Raw genomic sequence first — 19673 nt, 5'->3', positions numbered from 1 at the left:
AGAATTTCTATTTAGAAAGAAGTCTTAGGTTTTGCAACCAGGTTGGAGGGTGAAGAGGAGAGGGCTGAAAAATTGTTTTAAGATTGAGTTTGCCAAGTGCAGTTTCCCTTGGATTATGTGTTTATTTGGGGTGGCTGAGGACGGAACAGTATGAAATCCAGAAACTGTCTCTTGGCCCCACCAGGTGCTATGCCAAGGGCCTGGGGAGAGACAAAGCAATGGAGACATTCTCTTTTCTAGAGGAATATGATCTAGGGAGGCAGCTGTGGTTTGATTAGTTACTCTCTATATAAGGCAACTTGAGAGACATTTGTGGTTTGGTTAGCTACACTCTATATAAGGCAAATTATATTGCTTATGTTAGAACAGAGGTACTTTGGCCATAGGAGCACAAAGGAAGGAGCAATTAATTCTTGGACAACGTGTTATGGCTATATTCAGAATCAGAAAAAAGAATGCTAGTCTGCTAAAAATAACAACACATCATGTGTATAGTGCATCAAGTAGATTATTAGGGAGAATGTAAGCAAAGACAATACTGTATATATCAAAGTACATCTACAGGATCTGGAAAAAAGTGGTAGTTGGAAGGATCTGAAGAGCTTCTCCCCTAGGGCACAGTTCTGATTTCATGCACAAACCTTGTTAGGAGAGTTCTGCTCTTGTGCAGAAGTAGTGAAGGTGAGAGATACCAGGGGAAACCAGCGTTTGCCTTTAGTCATAGGCAATAAATTGTGTGGAAAATGCCAATTTCAAAATTCCTCCTTTCTACATGATTCAATGTGAGTAAGACAGAATCATTGTTGTTGGCTATAAAATCCATCTCAAAGACTCAAAAATCATTAATGTCCAATAATACTGACTTGTTTTCTGTTGAATCTGAGTCTCGCAGGTCCTATAAGTCTTCCCTTTGGCAGAAAATTCAATAATTTGTTATCACTGAAGGTAAAGTAGTCTCAAAAATGTTTAGTTAGGTTTTGGCGTTGTACACCTTTAGTCCATAAAATGTTGGTTCTATCCCCATAGTTCTTTATGGAGAATTAATTAAGTTTCTTGTTCCTAAAATTTACAACTTCACTTTGTTTCTTTTAGAAGTCTGGTGGGAATTCTCATTTATTTTTGGTCTTCACTTTATGGAAACATTTTCTATGTTAAGAATTGCAGAATGGAGGGGCGCCTGGGTGGCTCAGTCGGTTGAGCGTCCGACTTCGCTCAGGTCACGATCTCACGGTCCGTGAGTTCGAGCCCCGCATCAGGCTCTGTGCCGACAGCTCAGAGCCTGGAGCCTGCTTCGGATTCTGTGTCTCCCTCTCTCTCTGGCCCTCCCCCCCTTCATGCTCTGTCTCTCTCTGTCTCAAAAATAAATAAATGTTAAAAAAAAAAAAAAAGAATTGCAGAATGGAGAACCATAGGCCAAGAAGGCTATGATACCACAAGTTTTTCTAGCAACTAGTATTATTATTTTTTCCATCCCCTCACTCTGAATCTAAAGGTGTCCTCAGGTCTAAAATGAGTCTCTTGTAGACAGCAAATAGATGGGTCTTGTTTTTTTATCCATTCTGATACCCTATGTCTTTTGGTTGGCGCATTTAATCCATTTACATTCAGTGTTATTATAGAAAGATACGGGTTTAGAGTCATTGTGATGTCTGTCTGTTTTATGCTTGTAGTGATGTCTCTGGTACTTTGTCTCACAGGGTCCCCCTTAGGATCTCTTGTAGGGCTGGTTTAGTGGTGACAAATTCCTTCAGTTTTTGTTTGTTTGGGAAGACCTTTATCTCTCCTTCTATTCTAAATGACAGACTTGCTGGATAAAGGATTCTTGGCTGCATATTTTTGCTGTCTAGCACCCTGAAAATCTCGTGCCAATTCTTTCTGGCCTGCCAAGTTTCAAAAGAGAGATCAGTCACGAGTCTTATAGGTCTCCCTTTATATGTGAGGGCACGTTTACCCCTTGCTGCTTTCAGAATTTTCTCTTTATCCTTGTATTTTGCCAGTATTATTATTTTTTAATGAAAATAAGATTGGCAACATCAAAACATGACAGAATTTTTAAGTTTTCATTTGGGGAAAAAAAAGTACTGATTTTCGGACACTATGCTCATATCTCAAACTATTCTTTTTAAAAAAATGTTTATTTATTTTGAGAGAGAGAGAGAGCAAGGGAGGACAGAGAGAGAAGGAGAAAGAGAATCCCAAGCAGGTTCCGTGCTGTCAGCACAGAGCCCGGCTCAGGGCTTGATCCCACAACCACCGAGATCATGACCTGAGCCGATATCAAGAGTCAGATGCTCAACTGACAGAGCCACCCAGGTGCCCTTCAAACTATTCTTTACTGAACAACAAACGCTGTGTTGTCCAGCAGTCAAAAATCTCATGATAATGATATTCAGTGGGAAAAGCTCACAGAACTTGTAAGCATGAAGCTCTTTTGAGAGAACCAGAGGAAATTGCATTTTTAATGGCCTCAAAATGCAAACAATAGAATGTAGCCTCATTAGTTTGAGAGAATATCTCGATTTAGATACAGAGTTGAGTACGTTTAAACTTGAGGGATTTTTAAGAGGCTTGATTCAAGGTGCTTCTCTGAGACGGACCTTGTTGGACGGTGTCAGCTTTGACTGACAAGGCACAATCGATGTGACACTCAGTGTGGTCCAGGCTGCTGATCTCCTTCTGTCCATGCACTTAGAAATTAGAATTACTTTGGTGAAAATAGCGTATTTGGAAAACAGAAGAGGTAAAATCAAAGGGAGACAGTGGCATATTTTGAATGCGTTGCAAGTAATAATAAATGCTACGAGAGAGACCAGTCCTACCTCCTTAATATTCTTTACTCCAAACATTTTGTTAATGTTTATTTATTTTTGAGAGACAAAGAGAGAGAGACAGAGTGTGAGCAGGGAAAGGGCAGAGAGAGAAGGAGACAGAGAACCTGAAGCAGGCTCTAAGCTCTGAGCTGTCAGCACAGAGCCTGACATGGGGCTCGAACCCGTGAACCATGAGATCATGACCTGAGCCAAAGTCAGACACTCAACCAACTGGGCCACCCAGGAACCCCAATATTCTTTCCTTCAGATTCTACAGTCTGTCTTGTTTATACTGCCTGCCTCCTTCTTCCCTACTGGACACTGGACAGAAGGGGAACCCAGTTAATCAGATTCTTTCTCTTTAGATTTGAATGGGGGAAGCTGGGTCAGAGAATGGCCGGTGCTGAACTGAAATGTTCCACAGTATCTGGGGCTACAGGAAAAAGTGTGTGTATATGGGACGTTATGAAATTATAGGGGAGCTGAGAAGCCATGAGGAAGCTTAGAAAGGTGGACACATACACCCCAGGGAATGGAATAGCCCTGTCTCAAGAAGCAGACTCAGTTCTCCTGATGTCTGGGACATGCTGGGGGTTGGGCAGTGGAGGGTAGCCAGTTTCTATGTATGGTTTTTGAGGAGGCCTTGACATAACTTTGCTTATGGCTTGGCTCAGGGATTTTTTTGTACACCCCTGAATCTTTACAAACACCCCTGCTACAGTGTTTGCCTGGTGTGATTATGCCTCTGGTATTTACAACTACAAAAGCCCAACCAGAACGGAAATGGGGTCAATAGTTCTGTAGCTTCTCCTTATAAAACATACTGTTTTATACATATTCATGAGTTTTATGGAAGTTATTTGTAGCACTGAAAGTGAAGGCAGGGGTGGCCTTTCAAAACAGAAAGGGAAAATTCTCTTCTGTTGGAATTAAGGAGTCAACTCATTCAATGACCTTTCAGGGTAGTCCACCCAAAGCAAATCAGGCCATCTGCCTTCGTATGTAAGACCCAGTCCAATGTGTTGGTGAGCCTGACGTTCTGTCAGGGGGACCAAAGTCATATCTACAGCAAACAGAGAATAGTTCAAGGCAAGGGGTGATTACATGCTACATTGTGTGGTACTGAGTACGTGTGTATTAGATCTGAGGAGGGGAGGTCAGGACAGACTTGAGTCTTGGAGATAATTGAGAGAGGCAGGAGGTGAACTGCAAGAAAGAGGGTTCAGTCTCCCTGCAAAGAGCAGGCAGCCAGCAGAGGTGCATCAGGGTGTCAGCCAGTGTGAGGAGGTAGGAAAGAATCTTGTGTGAGGGTTCCACATGCAAGTGAATGCTGAATGTCTCTGCAGCTGGGACCCTGGCTCACCTCATAGCTCTGGTCCATCTTGGAAAACAAAACAGAGAAGAAAATACATCAGAAATGACAAAAGGCATGACATGGCTAAGCATGAAACAAATGTCCTAACAAAGAGTTCTTTATGATCCAGAGGGTGCCGGAGTGATATGAACACCCTGAGAAACGGTGGGCAGGAGAGTGTCTTTGAGGCAGGGCTGGTGAAGCCAGTGGGCCAGATGAGACATGTGAAACCAGGCTTGTAGTGACACACAATGGTGGTTCTCGACCTTGTTTTGGTGATGAGAGCTTTTACTTACCAAGAGATATTAAGGGAAGGCTCAGTAAACAAAATAGCTGCAAACGATTAGTTCTGGGTGGAAAAGAGTTGTGGGTCTGGGACCATGCCCCTTGCCCTATCCCCAGGCCTGTCCACAGCACTTGGGTGCTCCTCTGGGAGCTGCTTGAGAACCCAGAGTGATAGGGAGTAGGGATGTAGGACCAGCTGGAGCACAGCTGCACTGGAAGATTTCTGCGGGGTGAGCTGGTATAGGGAGAGGGCAAGGAAAGGAGAACCAAACAGGTGACTAGGAGGCGTCCCGGGGTGAGGTGCCGAGGGTCTGGGAGTGCAGGATACAGTAGCCTGTCCTGCTTCTCATGGCTTTCTCCAAACTACCATTGTATTTTCTACTGCCCCTTGACTTTCATTTCTAGCACTGGGGCTCAGAGCCCACTTTGGAATACTGAGTGAGGAGTTTTCAGCCTGTTCCTAAATTGCAATCCTTATGCCGGGAATAAAGAAACATTAATAGGCGAGCAGTGCTTAATTCTCAGGGTTCACCTCATAGGTGTTCCTTCTAGAAGCATACCTGTCTTTCTTCTTCCAGATGTAAGCTGCCTTTTATGTATTTCTGACATTCTACAGTTTCCTGCTTAGGAAGAAAGTGTGCTTCCCAGGGGGTTATATTAAATTGAACTGATTGTCAGGCAGCATTGAAGAGTTCCAAGAAAAAAGAAGGCAGGCCATATTCATCTCTCTAGCTCTTTATGTTCATGTACATTTTTTTTTTTCGCTTCCGAATTAAGTTTCTATTGGTTTTGTCTGGTTAGCCCTGCTTCCCATCCTAAAACACAGAGCCACTTGACCTGATTTCCATGAGTGGTGATGTGACAATGACACATCCCCTAAGCAGGGGGCACTGATGGATTCACCCATTTATCAACGTCCATATTCTTCATTAACCAAGCTGAGCTGATTGAAATATCTTAGCAACCAATCCGCACTTGCCTGTATGAAGTAATTTGGTGAATGGGAAAATAATGTTGGTCTATAATGAAAGACTAATATCTGAGGCTCAGACAGTGAGTTCTTAAGTGGTCAGGTTTACATTGTCGTCAAGAACCTAGTTAAGGAAATCCATTTACTAAAAAGTAGGAAAGGACAAAAAAAAAAAAAAAGAAGAAGAAACAAACAAAACAAAAAATAAAAAAATAAACCCAAACAGCCCTGACCTTTTAAGATGGTCATTCTTTTCTCTTCAAATACCAAATTCCCTTATGAAATTAAAAGGGGGAAAAACACTAAACTGGACCAAATACTTCTAAGTAAACTGTCTGAAGCACAATTCTGACTGTGCTGTTCCCCTGCTCAAAAACTATCCAGAATATAAATTCAGGCCTCTCTCTGGCTTGGCTCAGGCCTGCCTTGCCAGCCTCAAGTCCATCTGTTGACCTCCCAAAGACAATCCCCATTTCTTAGGCATAGCACCAAGTCTCACCTCTGTGCCTTTGCTCTTGAAAGTCTTGAGCCACTAGAACACCTCTGCTGCCATCCTGCTGGAACCCTATAGAAACTCCATGGGTCTGCAAAGCTATCTACACATTCAATGCAATCCCAATAAAAACTGCACCAGCATTCTTCTCGAAGCTAGAACAAGCAATCCTAAAATTCATATGGAACCACAAAAGGCCCCGAATAGCCAAAGGAATTTTGAAGAAGAAGACCAAAGCAGGAGGCATCACAACCCCAGACTTTAGCCTCTACTACAAAGCTGTAATCATCAAGACAGCATGGTATTGGCACAAAAACAGACACATAGACCAATGGAATAGAATAGAAACCCCAGAACTAGACCCACAAAAGTATGGCCAACTAATCTTTGACAAAGCAGGAAAGAACATCCAATGGAAAAAAGACAGTCTCTTTAACAAATGGTGCTGGGAGAACTGGACAGCAACATGCAGAAGGTTGAAACTAGACCACTTTCTCACACCATTCACAAAAATAAACTCAAAATGGATAAAGGACCTGAATGTGAGACAGAAAACCATCAAAACCCTAGAGGAGAAAGCAGGAAAAGACCTCTCTGACCTCACTCGTAGCAATTTCTTACTTGACACATCCCCAAAGGCAAGGGAATTAAAAGCAAAAATGAACTACTGAGACCTCATGAAGATAAAAAGCTTCTGGACAGCAAAGGAAACAACCAACAAAACTAAAAGGCAACCAACGGAATGGGAAAAGATATTTGCAAATGACATATCAGACAAAGGGCTAGTATCCAAAATCTATAAAGAGCTCACCAAACTCCACACCCGAAAAACAATCCAGTGAAGAAATGGGCAGAAAACATGAATAGACAGTTCTCTAAAGAAGACATCCAGATGGCCAACAGGCACATGAAAAGATGCTCAACGTCACTCTTCATCAGGGAAATACAAATCAAAACCACACTCAGATATCACCTCACACCAGTTACAGTGGCCAAAATGAACAAATCAGGAGACTAGATGCTGGACAGGATATGGAGAAACAGAACCCTCTTGCACTGTTGGTGGGAATGCAAACTGGTACAGCCACTCTGGAAAACAGTGTGGAGGTTCCTCAAAAAATTAAGAATAGACCTACCCTATGACCCAGCAATAGCACTGCTAGGAATTTACCCAAGGGATACAGGAGTACTGATGCATAGGGGCACTTGCACCCCAATGTTTATAGCAGCACTCTCAACAATAGCCAAATGATGGAAAGAGCCTAAATGTCCATCAACTGATGAATGGAGAAAGAGATTGTGGTTTATATACACAATGGAGTACTACGTGGCAATGAGAAAGAATGAAATATGGCCCTTTGTAGCAACGTGGATGGAACTGGAGAGTGTGATGCTAAGTGAAATAAGCCATACAGAGAAAGACAGATACCATATGTTTTCACTCTTATGTGGATCCTGAGAAACTTAACAGAAACCCATGGAGGAGGGGGGAAGGAAAAAAAAAAGAGGTTAGAGAGGGAGAGAGCCAAAGCATAAGAGACTCTTAAAAACTGAGAACTGAGGATTGATGGGGGGTGGGAGGGAGGGGAGGGAGGGTGATAGGTATTGAGGAGGGCACCTTTTGGGATGAGCACTGGGTGTTATATGGAAACCAATCTGACAATAAATTTCAAAAAAAAAAAAAAAAGAAACTCCATGGTCTAGTTTATGGCCACTATCCCCTTTTGTGAACACTCTCCCTCAGCATCCCTGGAAGAGGTGCCCTCCTACCTTCCTTTAGAGGTTTAAACTCAACTTATAGGACATTCCCCCCCCCACCCCCTGTCCCCTCTTTCTTTAAAGATCTTTGGATGCAGGACTAATAAACGCTATGCATAACTCGTTTTTCTCTATGGTGGAGATACATTGATGACTGGTGAGGAAAGCATGGGCTTTGGGATCAGGTGATTTGAATTTAAATTTTAGCTTCACCACTTAATATATGGGCTTAGGCAAAGTCTATTTCTGCCCTGTGCCTCTATGTCATCTGCTAAACGGGGATTGCATTAACTACGTCACAGGGTGGTTGAGAAGCTGTGAGAGATCAGGAAGTGAAGTTCAAGCTTGGCGCCTGACTTCTAGTAGATGCTTACTGAATGCTAGTTTGCTTTTGTATACTCTGCGTCATTTAGTATAGTCCCTGGCAGTGTTAAGGTGCTCAGTAACGTATTCCAAATTGAATTAAATTGAGTAGGGATTAGATTTGTGACCTTGCCAGCAACATTAACTCTTTTCAGACCTCTTAGTACTTCCTAGTGCAGCTATTTTTTTAAAGTTTTAATTTAAATTCCAGTTAGATAACACAGTGTAATATTAGTTTCAGGTGTACCATATAGTGATTCAACACTTACCTGCAACATCTGGTGCTCATTACAGCAAGTGCCCTCCTTAATCCCCATCATTTGTTTAACCCGTTTCCCACCCACCTCCCCTCAGTAACTCATCCCTTTGCTCATTTGTTTTGTTTCTTAAATTCCCCATATGAGAAAAATCATATGGTATTTTTCTTTCTTTGACTTATTTTTCTTAGCATTATGCCCTCTAGCTCCATCCATGTCATTGCAAATGGCAAGATTTCATTTTTTATGGCTGAGTAATATTCCATTGTACATATGTATACACACACACACACACACACACACACCACATCTTTTTTATCCATTCATCAGTTGATGGACACTTGGGCCATTTACATAATTTGGCTATTGTTGATAATGCTGCTATAAATACAGGGGTGTATGTATCCCTTTGAATTAGTATTTTTCGGGGTAGCTGGGTGGCTTAGTTGGTTAAGCATCTGACTCTTGGTTTCGGCTTAGGTCATGATCTCATGGTTTGTGGGTTTGAGCCCAGAATCTTGTTGTGTGCCTACAGTGTGGAGTCTGCTTGGGATTCTCTCTCTCTCTCTCTCTCTCTCTCTCTCTCTCTGCCCCTCCCCTGCTCATGCTTTCTCTCTCTCTCTCAAAATAAAATAAATAAAGTAAATATTTAATAAAATAAATTAGTATTTTTATATTCTTTGGGTAAATACTGAATAGTGTGATTGCTGGATCATAGGGTAGTTCTATTTTTAACTTTTTGAGGAAACTTCTTACTGTTTTCCAGAGTAGCGGCACCAATTTGCATTCCCACCAATAGTGCAAGAAGATTACCCTTTCTCCACATCCTTGCCAATACCTGTTATATTGTGTGAAGTGATACTTCATTGTAGTTTTTTGATATATTTCCCTGATGATCAGTGATGTTGAACATGTTTTCATGTGTCTGTCAGCCATCTGTATGTCTTCTTCAGAAAAATGCCTATAAATGTCTTCTGCCCATTTTTAAACTGGATTTTTTGTTTTTTGGTGTTGAGTTTTCTAAGTTCTTTATATATTTTGGATACTAATCCTTTATCAAGTATGTCATTTGCAAATGTATTCTCCCATTTCATAGGTTGCCTTTTGGTTTTGTTGATTATTTCCTTTACTGTGCAGAAGCTTTTAATTTTGATGACATCCCAATAGTTTATTTTTTGTTTTATTTCCCTTGTCTTAGGAGACATATCTAGAAAAAAGTTGCTATGGCTGATGTCAAAAAGGTTACTACTTGTGTTCTTCTCTAGGATTTTTATGGTTTCATGTCTCACATTCAGGTCTTTAATCCGTTTTAAGTTTATTTTTGTGTATGACATAAGAAAACCGCCCAGTTTCACTCTTTAGCATGTTGCTTAGTGCATCTAAGTAATAATTTGCAAAAAAGACTAGAAAGCAAAAAACTACGTTTTACATTTTTTGTAAGGTAGAGTCCCATTCACTGGGGTAAAGCATCCAAACAGAAAACATAATGAGGTCATTTTCTCCTGCATCCTCCTTCAGTCCCTAGAGGCCAGGGTCTTTTCTGGAGAGAAATGTTGATGGCTTCTGAGCCTATCTGATGGTATAACCCATGAATGGTGTGTTGGATGGTTGTGGTTAGAGCCGGAAGACATGGAGAGCAGGTACTGATGTGTATGTGGGCTCTAGGGTGGTATAAAGCCTCTTGCCTCAGTGGCCCTGGCTTCCTGACCTTGTCTGAATAAGGATCATAAAACACTGATAAGATGTCTCTAAAGTGCCTAAAGTATAAAACACCTGCCCTCACCTAGAGACGTTCTTACATTTTATTGTTAGCTGTTTCTATACTGAGATTTTAAAATCGTAAGTGCATACTTGCCTTGGATAGATTTTCTGATTTTAAAAAAGTACTACTTGTTCATTGTAGACAGTTTGACAAGTACAGAAGAGCACAATGGCATACCTAAGTTTTAACACAATTTTTATTTTTAAAATAATTTTTTAAAGTTTATTTATTCATTTTGAGAGAAACAGAGAGAGTGTGAGCAGGTGAGGGGCAGAGAGAGCGCGCACGAGAGAGAATCCCAAGCAGTCAGTCTCTACAGGGTCAACTCAGAGCCTGACTTGGGACTTGAACTTGCATAACTGTGAGATCATAACCTGAGTCAAAATCAAGAGTCAAATGCTTAACTGACTGAGCCACCCAGGCACCCCTAAATAATTTTGAGTTTAAGAAATAATTACATACTGTAAATGGTGTTTTGTAGACTATGTTTGCATCTAAAAAATGTATTATGTTCATTTTCCTGTGTCAATTAATTTTCTACAACACCAAGTTAATAGCTGCCTTGGGGCACCTGTCTGGCACAGTTAATAGCTACCTAGTATTCTATCACATAAAGGTTCTGAGTTTTACTTTATTTCTTAGTGTTGGAAAATTTTAATAATGATGAAATAATATATGTATCTATATCTCTAGCTCTATATCATCTATATCTACATCTATATTCTTTTTGGGTAAATTCCTAGAAAAAGGATTGCTAAATTTAGGGTATGTTTAAATGTGGCCAAATTATGGGCTCCTGGGTGGCTCAGTTGGTTGAGAGTCTGACTTAGTCTCAGGTCATGATCTCATGGTTCGTGAGTTTGAGCTCCACTTCAGGCTCTCTGCTGACAGCTCAGAGCCTGGAACCTGCTTCGGATGCTGTGTCTCCCTCTCTCTGACTCTCCCCTGATCATGCTCTCTTTCTCTCTCAAAGAATGAATAAACATTAAAAAAATTTTAAAAAATAAATGTGGTCAAATTACAACATCTGTACCAATTTTCATCGTTCTTCTGCTTAACATGTTATTCCAATTTTGTTAGTATTGTCAGTTGTACTGTAAAACTTTCTTGTGTGTGATATTTTGCACATCTAATGTTTTCTTAGATTAAAATCCTTAAAAATACAATTGTATCAAAAATACAAACATTTTTAAAGCTTTCCCCTATATTGCCAAATTTTTTTCTAGAAAGGTTGTTTATTCTTACCTCCATTAATAAGAATTCCACTTGGTTCTCAAGATGCTTGCCAGCATGTAACTTATTATTGGAAGAAAATCTTTTCTAACTAGACAGTTCAAGAACTATAGTTCTATATTTGATTTGTATTTCTTTGATTGCTAGTGAGGTTGAACATAACTTTGTGTGTTGTTATCAGCCTTAAGGTCAGTATAGTAGCTCAGCTTTACCAGTAGTTAAAAAAATATTAGAATTAGACCATAGCACTTCTTAGCTTAATTAGCTTTAATACCATAAATCAATAACTATATCAATTACTGACTACCTGTGAGACCCCTGCCACAGAAAGAATGCAGCAAATGGGAAGAGGTGAATTACTGTCTCTAAGAGGTTGACCTGCTGGAGAGATAATGCAGATATATATAAATAGATCATTTAAAATGAGAAATCTTAGGGGTACCTGAGTAGCTCAGTAGGTTAAGCCCCCAACTTGAGTTCAAGCCCCACATCAGGCTCTGTGCTGACAGCTCAGAGCCTGGAGACTGCTTCAGATTCTGTGTCCTCTTCTGTCTCTACTCCTTCCCTGGTCATGCTCTGTCTCTCTGTCTCTCTCAAAAATGAGTAGACATTAAAAAATAAAATAAAATGGGAAATCTTATATATTTTTTTATTTAATATTGATAGTATCTAAAAGAACATGTGATAAATATTTGATAAAAAGGATTTGGTGCTACCAACAACAAATAGCATAGATCCAATAAAACCATTAAGACAAAGATTAAAGAATGGACTTTACCTTAAGCTTGAAAAAAAATTGCTAATTACAATGTTGGCAGCTTGAGGGAAATGTGAAGGTTCATGTAGCTGTCATTCGTTAGAGAAAGGATGTGTGCAAGTTTGTTGTAAAGGATGAAATCTTTCTAGTACTGTACTAGCACAAGAATTCTCCCATAGGTCTTTCTATAAGAAACACTGAACCACATAATGAACAGTGTCTTTGAGAGAATTTTATTGAAAGTTCAGTCTCCACATGACCATTTCTGACAGTAGCAACAACAAAAAACAGTCCTTAGTACTTCTGAGGGAAGAAAGATTTATACCTTTCAAATAATCTGATTTAGTACAGGAGTACAAACTTGAGAGTGTAGAATCAGAATAACCAGCATAAATCTTTGGCCAAGCCATTTCAAAGTCAGTTGTTTCAAATGGTATTTTGACAGGCACTGAACCAATGATTGAAGGTGATTAAAGAAGACAAAACAAGATCATTAATGTCCATCAACACAAAGTATAGGTATTCAGTTATTGATCAAAATTAGTTTTCTGCATTTCATTTATTCATTTATGCATTCAATAATGTTTTACAAGTCTAAGATACTGAGCTAAGGACGGCTCTACAGGAGATCATAATTTGGGAGGAGACAAACAGTTCAAACATAATATGGTAAAACTATTGTAATAGCAATAAATGCAAACTGCAAACTGAAAGTAAGCCTGCATATCTATATACATGATGTCAGTAAAGGTTTCTGAGTGGGAGTGACATTTGACTGAAGTTTGCAAAGCTGAATAAGAATTTATCAGGTGGAAAAAATGAAAAGGCCTTCTAGGCAAAAGCACAGATGTATAAAAATACAAGGAGTGTTGGAAGAAGAGAAGTAGACTATTGGGGTCAGGGTATAGAGTATAAGGGGGCGGGGAATGTATTCAAAAGCCAGGATGGGTGGGCTTTATCTTCTAGACCTGTACATCCAGTAAGGTCATCACTAGTCACATGAAGCTACGTTTAAACTAATTAGAATTAAACATAATTACACATTCGTTTCCTCAGTTGCACTAGCCACATTTCAAGTGCTCAGCAGCCGCAAGTAGCTAATGGCAGCCATTTCAGAGAGCACAAATATAGAAATTTTCATCATTGCAGCAAGTTCTTTTGGAGAGTACTGCTATGGACCATGGCATTGAAAGACTTGAGCAGCAACACGATGTGACCAGACCAGTGTCTTAGAGGTAGATTAAATTGAGGAAGGAAGTTCTGAGGGTAAAGTTGAGAGAAGATGAGTGACAACCGGAATGGAGAAATGGGCTTGATCTAAGACATTTGGAAGGTAAAAGCAATATGACCAATTAGATGGATGAGGATGAATAATTAAAAGTAACAAAGAGGGGCACCTGGGTGACTCAGTCAGTTAAGAATCTGACTCTTGATTTCAGGTCAGGTCATGATCTCAAGGTTCATGGGATCCAGCCCTGCACTGGGCTTTGTGCTGACAGTGCAGAGCCTGCTTGGGATTCTCTCTCTTCCCTCTCTCTCTGCCCCTCCCCAGCTCATGCACTCTGTCTTTGTCTCAAAATAAATAAACTTAAAAAAAATAACAATGATATTTTATGGCTTGATGGGGTATGAAAGTGATACCACTCATGCAAATCGGGAAAAGATGACGAAGTTTGCTGGAAAAAACAATAGGTTGAGTGTTGGACATGTTGTAGCTGAGATACCTATGTGATCTCCACATGAACAGTTTAATGCTCACAAAAGAGGGCACACCTTGCAGAGAAATATGGAATTTTTCTTCAGTATGTAAGTATGTTCACCATATAATAGCTAACAAGGATATAGGGCTTATAGTGCCAGGCACTGTTCCAAGTGCTTTGCATATAGTTTAGCTCCTGTAATCTCCCCTATTAACTACATGAGGTTGGACTTACTCTTATATTGCTATTTTTTTTTAATTTTTTTTAAAGTTTATTAATTTTTGAGACAGAGAGAGACAGAGCATGAATGGGGGAGGGTCAGAGAGAGGGAGACACAGAATCTGAAACAGGCTTCAGGCTCTGAGCTGTCAGCACAGAGCCCGACGCGGGGCTCGAACTCATGGACCGCGAGATCATGACCTGAGCCGAAGTCGGCCGCTTAACCGACTGAGCCACCCAGGCGCCCCTTATATTGCCATTTTATAGGACAAGGAAGTTGAGGCACAAAGAGGTTATATAATTTATTGCCCAAGCTCCCACTAGTAAGTGATGGAGTTGAGATTTGAACTCAGACAAATTAGTTCATAAAAAATCCATACACAAAGAATAATGTGACAGGCTACAAAGGCAGGTGAATTTGAATAATTATGGGGGAAATACCATGAAATTCTAAAAATTAAATGACATTTAGTTGCATTATAAAGGCACCTTTTTGAGAAAGCATGAAGTAGAATAATTTGGAGCTAATTAAAACATTTAAAACCCACGACTGCTGATTATGTAGTATTGGCTGAAACCATGGGAGTAATTTATTTGCCAAGGAAGAAAGTGAAGGTGGGGAGGAAGGAGGACCTAGAACAGAACCTTGGAGAATACTGATATTCAGGAAGTGGTTGAAGGGTCAGCAAATGAGACCAAGAACCAGGAGGGAGTGACATGTTAGAAACCAACATCTATAGAAGAAATCATCTATCAAAGAGGAAAGGCCAATGAGAAGAGTTCAATTATAATAAAGCCTGAAAAGGTTTTCAGGGACTTCCTAAGCTCCCTGAATAGTTTCCATGGTACAGATATATGGTGCGGGAGCCAGAAGTCAGAGTGAGAAATGCACAGAATATGAACAGTATAGGCAAGACTTTCAGAAATTTGATGGTGAGGAGGAAAAAGGTGGGGTTCTAGGCATAAATAGCCTTAAATATTAACATGTATATAGAAAAGTCCCTGTCTCCATCTCTCTGAGGAAATGGGCCTCAGAATTCTAATCTACTGGAATTTCTGGAATTCCTAATGCTTATAGGAAAGATATAGACTAATTTATGTGATCTCCTATGAACACATAGCTAAGCTTTTAGTCTATAGCTTTTCTCAGAAAACAGCTTCATAGTAGCTCAAATGCTTGAACAAGGACTTCATTGAAACCGTGGAGTCTTGAAACTTAAGGAAGGTCCAAGCAATATATAATTATCTTACGTTCAGCATTTGTACTTTAACTTGTGAGAACTGACAAGGAGCATCATGACGTACCAATTTGGCACTTTGCTGATGTGGGAATTTTAACTGTGCATGCTGAGGCTGCTAAGAAGGTGTTCATCACTTAGCTGGTTGGTGAACCTATCATATAGCCCAGCATCTACCCCCATCCCACCTAGTCTTTCTCCTCCCCTGTCATATGAAGTCTTTAAAGATGCTGTTTTTTTTTTTTATGAACAAATGGTCATCAAATAAGAGATAAAACTTGAAAAGACAGTTTTCTTGCAGTGGTATCCAGACTATATGTGTCTAAATGCAAATGGAGTTTAGGAGATAGTCAGGAACCTGAACCTACTTTCATGATTTTGACCTTCTGGAAGTTATGGGAATATATCCTTAATAGATGACATAAGTCCCTGGACCAAATAAGTAGGGTGACTGTGTATCCCAGCCTGCCTGGAATATTCTTTTTTTTTTTTTTTTATATGAAGTTTATTGACAAATTGGTTTCCATACAACACCCAGTGCTCATCCCAAAAGGTGCCCTCCTCAATACCCATCACCCACCCGCCCCTCCCTCCCACCCCCCATCAACCCTCAGTTCGTTCTCAGTTTTTAACAGTCTCTTATGCTTTGGCTCTCTCCCACTCTAACGTCCTTTTTTTTTTTTTTCCTTCCCCTCCCCCACGGGTTCCTGTTAAGTTTCTCAGGATCCACATAAGAGTGAAACCAGGGTCAGGGGGAAGATGGCGGCGTAGGAGGACGCTGGGCTCACCGCGCGTCCTGCTGATCACTTAGATTCCACCTACACCTGCCTAAATAACCCAGAAAACCGCCAGAGGATTAGCAGAACAGAGTCACCGGACCCAAGTGCAGACGAGAGGCCCACGGAAGAGGGTAGGAAGGGCGGCGAGGCGGTGCGCGCTCCACGGACTGGCGGGAGGGAGCCGGGGCGGAGGGGCGGCTCGCCGGCCAAGCAGAGCCCCCGAGTCCGGCTTGCAAAAGCGGAGGGGCCTGACGGACTGTGTTCCGACAGCAAGCGCGACTTAGCGTCTGGGAGGTCATAAGTTAACAGCTCTGCTTGGAAAGCGGGAAGGCTGGAGGACAAAGGGAGGGTGAGCTGCGGAGCCCCCGGACGACAGAGCTCAGTTTGGCGGGGAACAAAGGCGCTAGCCAGCGCCATCTCCCCCGCCCATCCCCCAGCCAAAATCCCAAAGGGAACCGGCTCCGGCCAGGGAAATTGCTCGCTCCGCGCGAACACCCAACTCTGTGCTTCTGCGGAGCCAAACCTCCGGCAGCGATCTGACTCCCTCCGGCTGCCACAGGGCCCCTCCTGAAGTGGATCACCTAAGGAGAAGCGAGCTAAGCCTGCCCCCCCTGCCGCCGTGCACCTTGCCTTCCCACCCCAGCTAATACGCCAGATCCCCAGCATCACAAGCCTGGCAGTGTGCAAGTAGCCCAGACGGGCCACGCCACCCCACAGTGAATCCCGCCCCTAGGAGAGGGGAAGAGAAGGCACACACCAGTCTGACTGTGGCCCCAGCGGTGGGCTGGGGGCAGACATCAGGTCTGACTGCGGCCCCGCCCACCAACTCCAGTTATACACCACAGCACAGGGGAAGTGCCCTGCAGGCCCTCACCACACCAGGGACTATCCAAAATGACCAAGCGGAAGAATTCCCCTCAGAAGAATCTCCAGGAAATAACAACAGCTAATGAGCTGATCAAAAAGGATTTAAATAATATAACAGAAAGTGAATTTAGAATAATAGTCATAAAATTAATCGCTGGGCTGGAAAACAGCATACAGGACAGCAGAGAATCTCTTGCTACAGACATCAGGGGACTAAGGAACAGTCACGAGGAGCTGAAAAACGCTTTAAAGGAAATGGAAAACAAAATGCAAACCACCACGGCTCGGATGGAAGAGGCAGAGGAGAGAATAGGTGAACTAGAAGATAAAGTTATGGAAAAAGAGGAAGCTGAGAAAAAGAGAGATAAAAAAATCCAGGAGTATGAGGGGAAAATTAGAGAACTAAGTGATACACTAAAAAGAAATAATCTACGCATAATTGGTATCCCAGAGGAGGAAGAGAGAGGGAAAGGTGCTGAAGGGGTACTTGAAGAAATAATAGCTGAGAACTTCCCTGAACTGGGGAAGGAAAAAGGCATTGAAATCCAAGAGGCACAGAGAACTCCCTTCAGACGTAACTTGAATCGATCTTCTGCATGACATATCATAGTGAAACTGGCAAAATACAAGGATAAAGAGAAAATTCTGAAAGCAGCAAGGGGTAAACGTGCCCTCACATATAAAGGGAGACCTATAAGACTCGTGACTGATCTCTCTTTTGAAACTTGGCAGGCCAGAAAGAATTGGCACGAGATTTTCAGGGTGCTAGACAGCAAAAATATGCAGCCAAGAATCCTTTATCCAGCAAGTCTGTCATTTAGAATAGAAGGAGAGATAAAGGTCTTCCCAAACAAACAAAAACTGAAGGAATTTGTCACCACTAAACCAGCCCTACAAGAGATCCTAAGGGGGACCCTGTGAGACAAAGTACCAGAGACATCACTACAAGCATAAAACATACAGACATCACAATGACTCTAAACCCGTATCTTTCTATAATAACACTGAATGTAAATGGATTAAATGCGCCAACCAAAAGACATAGGGTATCAGAATGGATAAAAAAACAAGACCCATCTATTTGCTGTCTACAAGAGACTCATTTTAGACCTGAGGACACCTTTAGATTGATAGTGAGGGGATGGAGAACTATTTATCATGCTACTGGAAGCCAGAAGAAAGCTGGAGTAGCCATACTTATATCAGACAAACTAGACTTTAAATTAAAGGCTGTAACAAGAGATGAAGAAGGACATTATGTAATAGTTACAGGGTCTATCCATCAGGAAGAGCTAACAATTATAAATGTCTATGCGCCAAATACCGGAGCCCCCAAATATATAAAACAATTACTCATAAACAGAAGCAACCTTATTGATAAGAATGTGGTAATTGCTGGGGACTTTAACACCCCACTTACAGAAATGGATAGATCATCTAGACACACGGTCAATAAAGAAACAAGGGCCCTGAATGAGACACTGGATCAGATGGACTTGACAGATATATTTAGAACTCTGCATCCCAAAGCAACAGAATATACTTTCTTCTCGAGTGCACATGGAACATTCTCCAAGATAGATCATATACTGGGTCACAAAACAGCCCTTCATAAGTTTACAAGAATTGAAATTATACCATGCATACTTTCAGACCACAATGCTATGAAGCTTGAAATCAACCACAGGAAAAAGTCTGGAAAACCTCCAAAAGCATGGAGGTTAAAGAACACCCTACTAACGAATGAGTGGGTCAACCAGGCAATTAGAGAAGAAATCAAAAAATATATGGAAACAAACGAAAATGAAAATACAACAATCCAAACGCTTTGGGACGCAGCGAAGGCAGTCCTGAGAGGAAAATACATTGCAATCCAGGCCTATCTCAAGAAACAAGAAAAATCCCAAATACAAAATCTAACAGCACACCTAAAGGAAATAGAAGCAGAACAGCAAAGGCAGCCTAAACCCAGCAGAAGAAGAGAAATAATAAAGATCAGAGCAGAAATAAACAATATAGAATCTAAAAAAACTGTAGAGCAGATCAACAAAACCAAGAGTTGGTTTTTTGAAAAAATAAACAAAATTGACAAACCTCTAGCCAGGCTTCTCAAAAAGAAAAGGGAGATGACCCAAATAGATAAAATCATGAATGAAAATGGAATTATTACAACCAATCCCTCAGAGATACAAACAATTATCAGGGAATACTATGAAAAATTATATGCCAACAAATTGGACAACCTGGAAGAAATGGACAAATTCCTGAACACCCACACTCTTCCAAAACTCAATCAGGAGGAAAGAGAAAGCTTGAACAGACCCATCACCAGCGAAGAAATTGAATCGGTTATCAAAAATCTCCCAACAAATAAGAGTCCAGGACCAGATGGCTTCCCAGGGGAGTTCTACCAGACGTTTAAAGCAGAGATAATACCTATCCTTCTCAAGCTATTCCAAGAAATAGAAAGGGAAGGAAAACTTCCAGACTCATTCTATGAAGCCAGTATTACTTTGATTCCTAAACCAGACAGAGACCCAGTAAAAAAAGAGAACTACAGGCCAATATCCCTGATGAATATGGATGCCAAAATTCTCAATAAGATACTAGCAAATCGAATTCAACAGCATATAAAAAGAATTATTCACCATGATCAAGTGGGATTCATTCCTGGGATGCAGGGCTGGTTCACCATTCGCAAATCAATCAACGTGATACATCACATTAACAAAAAAAAAGAGAAGAACCATATGATCCTGTCAATCGATGCAGAAAAGGCCTTTGACAAAATCCAGCACCCTTTCTTAATAAAAACCCTTGAGAAAGTC

Source organism: Lynx rufus, unplaced genomic scaffold, assembly GCF_022079265.1.
Source record: "Lynx rufus isolate CCGP_SWC_20201006 ecotype Redwood Valley unplaced genomic scaffold, mLynRuf1.p SCAF_11, whole genome shotgun sequence".
Lineage (NCBI taxonomy): Eukaryota > Metazoa > Chordata > Mammalia > Carnivora > Felidae > Lynx > Lynx rufus.
Note: the sequence above shows the minus strand (reverse complement) of the source record.